The sequence below is a fragment of the Halichoeres trimaculatus genome, unplaced genomic scaffold (assembly GCF_033239565.1).
Source record: "Halichoeres trimaculatus isolate MK-OKI-2021-1 unplaced genomic scaffold, fHalTri1.1 fHalTri1_scaffold_27, whole genome shotgun sequence".
In the NCBI taxonomy this organism is placed as follows: domain Eukaryota; kingdom Metazoa; phylum Chordata; class Actinopteri; order Labriformes; family Labridae; genus Halichoeres; species Halichoeres trimaculatus.
This window is the reverse complement of record NW_027437205.1, coordinates 513371-526133: the sequence shown is the minus strand read 5'-3', so window position 1 is coordinate 526133 and position 12763 is coordinate 513371. Positions and strand designations below refer to the sequence as shown.

General features: G+C 40.1%; 1 long non-coding RNA gene across 1 annotated transcript; it reads right to left on the bottom strand.

Moving 5' to 3' along the window:
- Positions 1-1310: 1310 nt before the first annotated feature.
- On the bottom strand, positions 1311-10077 carry LOC141786420 (uncharacterized). The gene is made up of 6 exons (XR_012597755.1): positions 9955-10077; positions 9584-9620; positions 9220-9257; positions 5079-5231; positions 4900-4992; positions 1311-1521 (listed from the first exon to the last, which is right to left on the bottom strand). It is a non-coding gene; the product is annotated as an uncharacterized LOC141786420 (long non-coding RNA).
- Between the last annotated feature and the right edge of the window lie 2686 nt (positions 10078-12763).

Below are 12763 nucleotides of genomic sequence, written 5' to 3'. Positions count from 1 at the left end.
GCTATCTAGAAGAACCTGGCACCTATGTAAGAATTATGTTCTTTGATTTTTCAAGTGCATTTAACACCATCAAGCCCATGTTATTGAGAGATAAGCTCAAAGACATAGGAGTGAACCCATCCTTTGTCTCCTGGATCACAGACTATCTCACAGAGAGGCCACAGTTTGTCAGGTTGGGAAACTGCGTCTCTGGGACGGTCATGAGCAGCACGGGGGCTCCACAAGGAACTGTTCTGGCTCCATTCCTATTCACACTTTATACTGCAGACTTCAAATACAACTCTGAGTCCTGCCACATCCAAAAATACTCAGATGACACTGCTATTGTGGCGTGTATCCAAAATGGACAGGAATCTGAATACAGGGATCTGATAAAAGCTTTCTGTGACTGGAGTCATAGAAATTGTCTCCTACTGAACACCTCAAAAACAAAGGAAATGATTGTGGATTTACGAAAGTCTGGGCTCTGCCATCAGCCAGTTAACATCCATGGGGTGGACGTGGAGGTGGTGTCAACCTACAAATATCTTGGTGTACATCTGGACAACAAGTTGGACTGGTCCCTTAATACAGATGCACTCTTTAAGAAGGGGCAGAGCCGTCTCTTTTTCTTAAGGAAGCTCAGATCAATTGACGTCTGTGGAAAGCTGCTGCAGATGTTTTATCAGTCCGTGGTAGCCAGTGCTTTGTTTTATGGTGCAGTATGCTGGGGAAATAGTTTAAAGCAGAAGGACAAGAGGCGACTGGAAAAACTGGTGAAGAGAGCTAGCTCCGTGGTTGGATCCAGTTTGGACTCACTGGAGGCTGTGGTGGAAAGGTATACACAGAAGAAAGTGGAGGCCATCATCCGTCACTCTGATCACCCACTTCACAACATCATAGTCCAGAGGATCAGCAGCAGTTCTGGACGTCTTACCTCTGTGCGCTGCAGGACCGAGAGGTACCGAAGATCATTCCTCCCTGCAGCCATCAGAGTGTACAATTCTTTGCTTGGAAGAGTGCCAAAACAACTTGAATTTCCCTCCGGGGATTAATAAAGTATGTCTTGTCTTGTCTTGTCTTGTCTTGTAATGTGACTGGAACCTCCAGCATCAACCCCTCGTACTTTGAACTGCTTGAATTTTCAACTGGAAATAGATCTACACAAAATTAAACCACCAGTAGAAACAAAACAATGTAGTGAGTCAGTGCAACTAAACTTAGCCTAGTCTGAGCTGTACAGCTGGCTGCACAGTTTTTGTCAACTCTCGGGCTCATCTTTTTGCAAACAAGATCCATCAAGACTTTTTGCAAAAACTCAAAGGTGGATTCCAATTTCTTTGGATACTTCAGATTAAGTGTGTACATGAGCCTGAAGATCATGGTAAAAGCTGCTGCAACTGAGGGCAAATTATTGACAACCTCTGTTCCTTCAATGATTATCTTGATGTCTTTGGCTGGGTGGAGTGGACTCTCCCATCCTGTGATCAAGATGGCCATGGTAGTCTGCTTCAGCTTTTCAGCCTAATTTTCTGGAATATCCTGCCAAAAAAAAAAAAAACATTCAAAGATTCTAATGTGTTCCCATTTTATATATGGCTACAGTGGTCACTTTTATACCAAGATTTAACTTAAAATGAATGTGGTATCCACTGTAGTGGTATGCACTGTATTTACAGTGATCAGTCAAATGACCCAAGCACAATTTTCTCTTGTGCACCATAGAGCACATTGTGGTACGAGATGCAAGATTCACCTTCAGAAAAGTTGCAGCACTAACTAGAAAAGCACTCAGAGAGCACATACCTCTGCCAGCACCACAGTCCTCGACCATATTATGATTTTTACTATAAATATTACTCCTACCTTTATTTGATGTACATATTTAGATTCCTTGACCATAAAAACACTCCATTAGCAAACGGATTCATAATGATATCTATTTTATATCAGTAGTTATTCACAAAAATCACATTTTCGTCATAGTGGCCAGACGCTGATCCGGATCAACACCAAAATCGAATCAGTTCTTCCTTTTTTCCATGCTGAACATTTCCTGAAAACTTCATCAAGATCCATCCATAACTTCTTGAGTTATTTTGTTCACAGACTCACAGACAGACGGACAGACTCTCCCAAAAACATAACCTCCTTGGCGGAGGTAAAAATGTGTGCAACTTTTTGCCTTTCATCTCCAGGTATTTTAATTCATCAGTCATCATCCTGCTTTTTCTTCAGTCAAGTTCCCCCTTTTGTTCTTGTTTCATGTCTTGTTAAAGTGTTAAGTTTTATTTTGAAAGTTCACAAGTCTTTTCTTATTTCTGTAGATTTTGTTTCCTGCCTGGCACTGCCACACCTGATCCCTGATTGTGCTTCCCCAGCCGTCTCCTCACTCCCAATCACCTCATTGCCTTAACCCTTATGTCTTCCCTTGTCTTGTTGCCAGATTTTGTTCCTAGCAGGGTTCATACAGATTTTTCATGGTCAAATTCAAGTACTTTTCAAGGAGCTTCAAGGTCAATTTTCAAACTTTTCAAGTACTGTGAGCGGTTGTTAATTTCATAATGTTAAGAAATTGATGCGCACACAAAACAGCAATTTCATTGTGTTGAACAGCACATTTGTTCACAACTTCACAGAGAAGACTCGTATTTACAAAAAAAAACATTTTTTTTCCTGATTCTTGTCTTTTTACTACTTCTCAAAGAACTGATTCTCATCACTTGCTGACGAAACTGGTATCATTATCTTTTAAACTAAGAGTATTAGGAGTATTATGAGGATTTATATTATATTTATTATATTACAACAATTTTTTTAATGCAGCTCCCTCCTTTGTGAAAACAACATCCCTCCACAGTAGATGGTCCACAAACAGGGCAGACTGGGAGAACAAATTAAACGCACCCTTCCCAACACCGTGTATGTTAATGAAGCAGCTGACAGCTCTCAGTGGATCAGTCTGAAGACAAACAGTGAAGTCATATCTCCTGTCCAGACCTTCAGAATTAATCTGAACACCTTGTAACAAACAACCACCCGTTAAAAACACCAGCGTTCAACACATGGAGCTTATCATTTAGCGCGAGCACATTAGCAGTAGCTCGCGCAAGCGTCAGCTGATGAGGAGGATGATTGACAGCGTTTTCTCATAATCTGACACAGACGTCATGTTGCAGCAGGACAAAAACACTGAAACAGGTGGTTTGACGCTGTCTCTCTGCAGTTCTGATCAAACATAACTAATGCTAAGTAAAATCTGTTACGCTAAGACTGCTGCATGCCAAAGTTGTGATCTCCTAATGAAGGAGAGCGTGAGGAGACGCGCTGATCCAGATGCATCTTGGGTAGATATCTACTTCATATAACCCTACAAAAACTCGCTGTCAGTTATACACAGATAGGGTATGACTATATATCCCACACTGACTTGCAGGAACGGAATATTCTGTGTGGAGCACCTGCAGTCCAAAACTGAAATCCGGCCAAGAAAGGGAATATTTTCTTTTGATTAAAAGATCGATCGATGTCAAATTTTGAAGATGAGGATCGTTTTTATTTTTGAGAATCGATTTTTTTTTAACCCAGCCCTACTTTTTTTGTATCCAGTTCTATGGTTTTTCTTATTCTCAAACAATGAGTAAGATAGCCACATCTCAGACGCTTATAATAAACCAAGCCAGTAGCGCGGCTTTAGCACAAACAAGCCATCTAACCGGCAGGTTATCACATGACCGTTGTTCATCTGTGCCGGGTCTCAATGAGAAACGCCGTTTCGTTCCTTCGTATGTACAGGGCGAGCCTCCCACTCCGCCGCGGCCGTATGCTCAGACCAGGCACGACCCGGTATTTGTAGACAAAACCTGTCACCGCCTGACCGCAGTTATTTTATAACCTGCCCCGACAAACACCCCCGGGCAACACTACCTTTATGTTAAATGGGACACTGCCTTCATCACTCATGCCTAGCATGAAGCATAAAAAGGTGGTTAGCTTCAACAGGTAGCAGGCTAATTGGCTATTTAACATGTAGGGCTTCCAGGGTACCTCTCGTGGCTGGCGAGTGCCGACTTGCCCATAGCTTCCACTGCAATCTCCTTTTTACATACACTGCAGTATGCTGCACGGGGATTTGCGCTACATTTAATCCAAAATTTGTATTTTTCTTTCTCCAGCCAACGGTCATGCCTCCCGGCTTGCTGTTTAAGGAACAATCCTCATGGGGGAGACGTCACAACGCACATATAAACAGACCAGTTATGTTACACCCGCGAGCCCATCAGATGGAACATTTTTTTTCCCCCACAATTTATTTTATTTCTCTCTATTTGATCGATCTGTTGAGTTAGGAAGCTGAGTAGTGAGTTATATACGATCATAAATTCAAGCATTCTCAAGCACTTGAATAGAAAATCAAGTACTTTCAAACCTTGAAAACACAACATGAAAAAATAAGCATTTTCAAGGATTTCAAGGACCTGTACAAACCCTGTCCTAGATTTTGTTCCTTTGTTTCACTGTGCAGTGCTCCCTCTATAAACATAGTTTGCTAACAATGTGTTTTGTTGAGATCTTTCCTTATGCCTGGTGTTTTTTGATACATCTGCTTATGAGTTCTTTTTGTTCTTAGAGTTCAAGCCATGACAATAAAATATGATTTATTCAAATCACAAATATCACCTCTACAGTCATAGCCCATTCATGCTACGGTCCAAATCTTTCATTTTTGCATAATGAGCAAGTCTCATAAACTGAGTATGACTGTAACACTGAGGCTTGAGAGATCAAAGACCTTGTATATATTCATGTGTATATATGCACAAGAGCCATTTTTAATGAAACCTAAACATACTGTATAAAAAAAACTTTTTGCACTCCAGGTTAAAACCTCTTCCCTATATGTGAGTGAGATGCCCTTACCTGATATTCTTTGATCAAATGCTCAACAGGTTCCCCCAGGTACATCATCAGAGATGTGAAGATAGGCTCTCTTCTTGTGTTGATGTCCAAAGTCTGATTCAAAAAATGGTATTCAGTACAATCACAAACAAAAAATAAATATTTAGCATTCCTCAGACAAGAAACCCCTTCATAGATACCTCATCCAAAAGCTGTAAGACACCAGACATCTTCTGTCTTACAGCTCCCCCCTTCCGCCTGATAACCTCCAATAGTTTGGAGTGCTGGTCCAACTGTGCCAGTAACTTAGTCCCCAAGGGAACTGTTTTTATTCTCATAAACTCAGCATTGATCTATAAAACAAAAAAAGAAGTGCATCCAAGATGAAGCTTGAAAACATATATTTTTCACAGCTACAATCACAGCTGACCACCTGAAAATAAGGACATCACCAATGAAATTGATGCAAAGCAACAAATTTGGGTAGCACTTTAGATTACAGCCCGCGTCTTACAGTGTAGTTTCCCGTCTCTTACAGTGTAGTTTCCTCAACTGTAGGGGTAACTCTCACACATGTACCTTGACATTTTGCGGTACCTATCGGGTAGTTATGCTCTCGTCTTACAGTGTAGTTTCCCGTCTCTTACAGTGTAGTTTCGTCAACTGTAGGGGTAACTCTCACACATGTACCTTGACATTTTGCGGTACCTATCGGGTAGTTATGCTCGCGTCTTACAGTGTAAGCCCCGGAGTCTTACAGTGTAGTTTCCCGTGTCTTACCATGAACTTATCAAAACAGTGTAATTTTCCTGGACATATGCTCTAACTATGCAAACCTTGATGTATCACTTCCTCTTAAGAATCAGCATGGATAAAGATTATGTAGACCAATGATAAAGTTAAAAGCTGTAATGTATTGATGAGTATGGGTTTCACATAATAATGATATTCAGACGTATAAAATATCTTTATTTTTTTATACACACAGAGACCCCACATTGTAATTCTCCTTTTAAGTTACTGATCCATTAAGATCACACTTGTCTTTGCTTACTGGCTAACTATCCAGTATTTTCTGTTATAAATTGCCTTTGTTCTTCGTTGATGTGTTGTAAGCATTTTGTATATAATTTTATTCAGGCAACTTGGAGGGCAGACCGGGGTCCTTAGGATTTTGCGTATTTGCGTTCATGCCTTTATGCGGGCAGCCTGGGGTCCTAAAAGTTGTATAGCCCGAACGGAGATTCCGCGATTGTTTAAAAGCATCTTCAAAGCATCTTATAAGTTATCAGTGAAGCATTCTTGAGGAAGTAAGTACTTCAATAGCTTACAAGTTATCTTTAAGGAGTGTTGAGAGGGGAATAAACATTTAGTTTGTTTGTTTATGTGGCAGGAATTTTGGCTCTTGTTTCCCTTACGTTGCACTGCTAATGCTAAATAGCTAGTGGGCGCATCATTAACGTCTGGTAGACACTGTCTTTGATTCACCTTCTGTTATTTATTGTTTCAGATACCATACACTGCCAACCCTGTTGAGATGCACTACTGATAAGTGGCTGTTGGACGTTGATGTCACACACATTATTCATCCTCTTCGTTCATTCAATCTCCATGCATCCGGCCGTTGCTGTAATGCTGTTTCTTAAAGGATACATAAAAGACTGAACTGTGAACTGTGTATCTGCCTTTACTCTCTGACCGGAGTATCTGTGTGGATAAAGTGTCCAAGCATTATTCATCATAGAAACACAGATGTCAGTAGCTTCAACAGTTCCACTGCAACAACCCAGCACTTTACCTGTAACTACTGGTCAACACCTGGAACTGGACTAGATTATAAAATGTACACTAGTAGAGGGTAGTTAAACATTAAGTACAGCGAGTGCGCACTTTAAAATCCAGCCAGGTTCCAGTTGTTGACCAGTAGTTACAGGTAAAGTAGTGGGTAGTTACACAGTAAGTAAAGCCAACAAGTGTGCACTTTATAATCCAGCCCGGTTCCAGTTGTTGACCAGTAGTTACAGTAAAGTAGTGGGTAGTTACACAGTAAGTAAAGCCAACAAGTGTGCACTTTAAAATCCAGCCCGGTTCCAGTTGTTGACCAGTAGTTACAGTAAAGTAGTGGGTAGTTACACAGTAAGTAAAGCCAACATGTGTGCACTTTATAATCCAGCCCGGTTCCAGTTGTTGACCAGTAGTTACAGTAAAGTAGTGGGTAGTTACACAGTAAGTAAAGCCAACAAGTGTGCACTTTAAAATCCAGCCCGGTTCCAGTTGTTGACCCGTAGTTACAGGTAAAGTAGAGGGTAGTTAAACATTAAGTACAGCGAACAAGTGTGCACTTTAAAATCCAGCCCGGTTCCAGTTGTTGACCAGTAGTTACAGGTAAAGTTGTGGGTAGTTACACAGTAAGTAAAACCAACAAGTGTGCACTTTAAAATCCAGCCCGGTTCCAGTTGTTGACCAGTAGTTACAGTAAAGTTGTGGGTAGATACACAGTAAGTAAAGCCAACATGTGTGCACTTTATAATCCAGCCCGGTTCCAGTTGTTGACCAGTAGTTACAGTAAAGTAGTGGGTAGTTACACAGTAAGTAAAGCCAACAAGTGTGCACTTTAAAATCCAGCCCGGTTCCAGTTGTTGACCAGTAGTTACAGGTAAAGTAGTGGGTAGTTACACAGTAAGTAAAGCCAACAAGTGTGCACTTTATAATCCAGCCTGGTTCCAGTTGTTGACCAGTAGTTACAGGTAAAGTAGTGGGTTGTCGCAGTGGAAGTACTGGACAGTTAGACAGTAAGCAGTGGCAAGTGTTAACTTAATGGCCGGGTTACTTAAAAGGTGAATTACTATGTGGGGTCTCTGTGTGTTAAAAAAATAAAGTTTTTTTTTTTTACATCTGCAAGTCTTATCATTATTGTGTGAAACACATACTCATCAATACATTACAGTGTTTAGGTTCATCATTGGTCTACAATATTCACCATACTAATTGTTAAGAGGAAGTGGCACATTAACAGCAAAAGCATATGCCCAGGAAAATTACACTGTTTTGACAAGTTCATGGTAAGACACGGGAAACTACACTGTAAGACGAGAGCGTAACTACCCATAGGTACCGCAAAATGTCAAGGTACATGTGTGAGAGTTACCCCTACAGTTGAGGAAACTACACTGTAAGAGACGGGAAACTACACTGTAAGACGAGAGCGTAACTACCCGATAGGTACCGCAAAATGTCAAGGTACATGTGTGAGAGTTACCCCTACAGTTGACGAAACTACACTGTAAGACTCCAGGACTTACACTGTAAGACGAGAGCGTAACTACCCGATAGGTACCGCAAAATGTCAAGGTACATGTGTGAGAGTTACCCCTACAGTTGAGGAAACTACACTGTAAGACGCGGGCTGTAATCTAAAGTGCTACCCAAATTTGTACATAAAGTAGACACCAGCATGTATATTATGGTCCTGGCTGTATTTTTAAGATGGTGTGACATTCAAACCTGAAAAGAAAAAAGTAATAAGTTGAATTATTTCACATAAAAATCACTAGTTGCTTTTTTTGAAAAGAAAAAAAAAAAGTCCCCAAGTTGCTCACTATATCACAGCGGAGTGGGAGATGAAGGGCCCTGTGCAGGCACAAATGTCTGTGTGAAAATAATGTGGACATTGACCAGTTTTTAATTAACTTTCCATGTTCAAGGGAATAAGATTGACCCTATCCTGAAATTGAATTTGTTTTAAAATTACCTTAATAGCCATATTGGACATTTTTAATTGAATGTTGTCTTTTTTGATGAGCTTTCTTTCTGTGATGATTGTTGAGAAGGATGATATTTACTTAGGTGCGTTAGTAGAGCTTTCCAATAAACACAGGGGTAAGGATGGCCCCGCCAATAATGCAGATGGTAAAGTTTATAGTATTTCAGAAGTTCAGATCTTCTTGACAATGAGTCGTCACAGTCTTTACATTTCCACATGCATGGATAACTGATGCAACATGAAATACAAGAGAAAAAAACAAGAGATATTTTTAATTTGTTGGGGTAACAACGCCATAAGTTTTATATTTACATTTTTTTATCTACCACGAAAACTAATTGAGATTAAAAATCTCTATTTCAAGAGGGTCCTGGAAAAGACAGCGGCACATTCAAAAGTTTTAAGCAAACACACAGTCATCACACATAAAACAAGACTTCAATACCTTAAGTTTATAGAATAGACCTGGAAACTGCCAAATCAATTTGTCAGATTTCATTTGAGCCAGTGCTATTATTGGGTCAAATTAAGTGTCCAATTAATTAAAAATGTTCTCATGATATTGTGAAGGAACTTACCACAAGTTATGAGGACAGGCCTCAGAGCAGCTAATTTCCTTGAAAAAGGAAACAATATTCTCTTGTTATTAATAAGCCAACACACTTAGTAGGTGCTAGATACAAATTGGGAACCATTAACATGTAATGTAAACTGGTTATACATATGTTTAGGCTTTATGTTGAGAATGGATATAATGTAAATACATAAAATGCAAAAATATAGTATATTTTAAGCGCACATCCTGCAGTCATTGTGTAAAATACAAACCTAGTGAGAATTAGCAAGACCCTGTAAAACTATCCATAGTAAGTTTTGGACAAACGATTATTTGGGCAGTGAATGATAAATTACATTTTTATAAGGTATTAACAACTAACTTACCACAATGGACAAGTCTGGAAGCTTTTCAGATGTTGCACTGCAAGATAAATTAAAAAAAAAAAAAAAAACGTAAGTTAACTTTAGCTGAAGCCATACAGACACCTTTGGAAAAGAGCTATTTCACACTTACATAAAATATCATTGATTATTTAGTTGTTGTTTTTTTCTTTTTTTTTTTAGAAGACAGCTAGTACCCCGAAAATATGGGCAAGTTAATAAAGATAGAAAGCTCTGATAGTTTTGGCATTGTCATCGAAAAGGGACAATGCCTCCATCCTGACACTTACAAGCGCGCACATAATCTCTCTCCATAAACATACACACACATAACCCAGAAGCGGGTTAGTCTCTGTAGTTTTATTTGCACGCACCTACTGGCACTCCACGTGTTGTTCAACTCGTCCAAACTTGTACTTCACGGTTGACGAGCTCACGCTGTAGAGCAGGAATGTCCAACTTGTGCCATGGAGGGCCAAGAGGCTGCAGGTTTTCTTTCCAACCAAGAACTCCACCAGCTGATTCCATTGAGTACCTCACCTTCAAGCAGAGAGCAGGGGCTAATCAGTGGAATCAGCTGGTGGAGTTCTTGGTTGGAAAGAAAACCTGCAGCCTCTTGGCCCTCCATGGCACGAGTTGGACATCCCTGCTGTAGAGCATACACCGGTGTTTCGGATCAAAGAGTGCCCGTAATAAATAGTGACTTCCGGCCAAATGCGCTGCAGTCACAACAGCGTTGAAAATTATCTGGTGGCTGCCTCCTCCTTTAATGTTACATTTAAAAAGAAATGGGAATACATTTTCTCATTTTTCTCATTAATAAAGATAACTAAATATAGAGGCGAGGTCCATACCAAGCAGTGTGCCGGCGAAAAACCCGCGTTCGGCTACAGGTTACTCGTTAACACGGTCACTCTATAAACCGCTACACCCCTCATGGCTCCCGTTCACAGTACTAACACGTTACGCCGTCAAACATTTGAAACGACTCAAAAATGCATACTAAGTTAACCAGTAATTTAAACAGGGATTGAACGTGCACTGTCGAAAAATTATAGCTTATTTGTCGTGGGCTATAAGCTAGCAAGCTGAGTTCAACAAGACAGCCTGGTGATACCATGGCAGACGACCCAAAGGGCGGTTTAATAGATGAACGGGGCGATAAAACCATGGTTGATGTCACAGTCTAAAAACGCATTTTTGTCTTTTATTACCTGAAACAAAGTTTCCCTCTACTCAGGAGTTGCAGAGGCTGAAGATGGACTCGGCCGTTCCCGTCAGATCCTCAGGTTTCGTTTTCCGGAACACGCATGCGCGAAACGATCAACACCTGATCCGTTCAGGTTGATTGAATGAGTCATTTCATTTTGATGTCAAATTGCAAACTCATATTGAAACGAAATAAAAAATATTGATTCAGTCAGAAGTACAAACCTGAAAATATAGTTTAAATCTGAAAACGATTTTTTGAGTCCATATAATGTGAATTTATACATTAAATGAACAACAGCAAAGTTTTACTTTTTTCAGTGCTTTGAGACACTGAATTTGGGGGTTTCATTATCTGTGAGCCATAATAATCAACTTTAAAAAAAAAAATAGATGCTTCAAGAATTTCACTCTGTGTGCCGTAGATAGATTTACAATATAGAAATGAGTGACCAAAAAATCAAACTTTTTCATGATATTCTCTTTTTTCGAGATATACCTGGAGCAATGCTACTCAGAACTACAACACAGAGTACAAGGTGCTCCTGGAAATTGTACTTACTTAGTACCAGTGCCAAGTTCAGTGTATCTGTGGGATTCTGGAGGAGTCCCACTGTCCACAGTTGTTGTTCTGTTCTTAGGGAGTGATTATCCCAATCCACCCTGGAGACATCAAGGTCCCTTTGCAGAAGCGGAAAGGAAACATGCTGGACACAGAAGAGGTGGATGCTATTGGAGGGATCTAGAAGACCTTCATCTTCAAGGCTGTGAAGAGTCTCATAGTGCACATTTGTTACAGCCATCCTTGCATCTCGCCATAGACGTTTTATTCTATTAGAGAAAAAGTACAATTAACTTCGAATTCTCAAAGTGCATTTGTTCTTTTTTTTTTTTTATCATAGATGATTTTTTTTTTTTTTACTGAAAATTATATATAAATGCATAAATACCATTCATTGTGCACCCTCTTTCCTGACAGGAAACTGCCCTTGCCACACCCCCTGATAGTGAACATGCATCGTGCTATGTCAGCATTTTCAACTCCTTGGTCTCACTGATCACACTTTGTGCAGCACGAACAGCTCAGTAAAAGCATGGTTGATAATCTCCGGCATCTCAACCTGGCTGTAAAATGTTCTAAAAAGTTGCATCCCCTGGTTGACAACAGTCGACATCGAGGGGCAATTTTTGTGTGACTTGAGAAAGTTTGATTAGAAGCCTCTGAAGAAATTCCCGTTTTTAGTTCCTCCTAGAAAAAAAATAGCTCCATGCATCTTTTTCTTTCATCAAATTAACTTTTGAACTTAAAAGGAGCAAAAAGAGGACAACTTTATGTTGAAACGAAACATGCGCACTGCAGTTTATCTGTAATCTATCCCGGTAGTTTACCTTCATTTAAACTTGCAAACACTTGCCACAAGGGATGAATGGAGCAATAAAATGTTTTGAAGGTCTGGAAACGTGTGATGATTGGCACATGGAGGGAGCTGACATATTCACAGTTCCTCCAGCATTTATTCACTGTAAGAAGACAGTAAAACACATGAATTGTCTTCTAAAATTTCCCTTGTACTTCTGTTCCTTCAGCGGTGCTACACGACACAACTGTGACATCTAGTGGACGAAATAAACAATTACATGCCGCTAGATGTCTGAACGGTGCTGCACTGAAACCTGTGACCATCGGAAAATGTGACCGCAGGGGCGATGACGGGCATTGGCTATGTGTGCATTGTTCAAAAAAGAGGAGGAGAAGTTGAGTTACGTAAATGTCGTTCTCAAAGATTCATCTGGGGTAAACGTTTGCAAAATCTGTAGACATTGTGTGTAATTTATTCAAAGCAGTTGATTGATGTTGCTTTATTTGCTACCCACGAGTAAGCACCGCTTGTGATGGCTTCCTACTGATAAAGGAGAAACCATCGTATATACAGCTTCATAACCCAGGAACTGAAAACCCTACATTAGATCAGG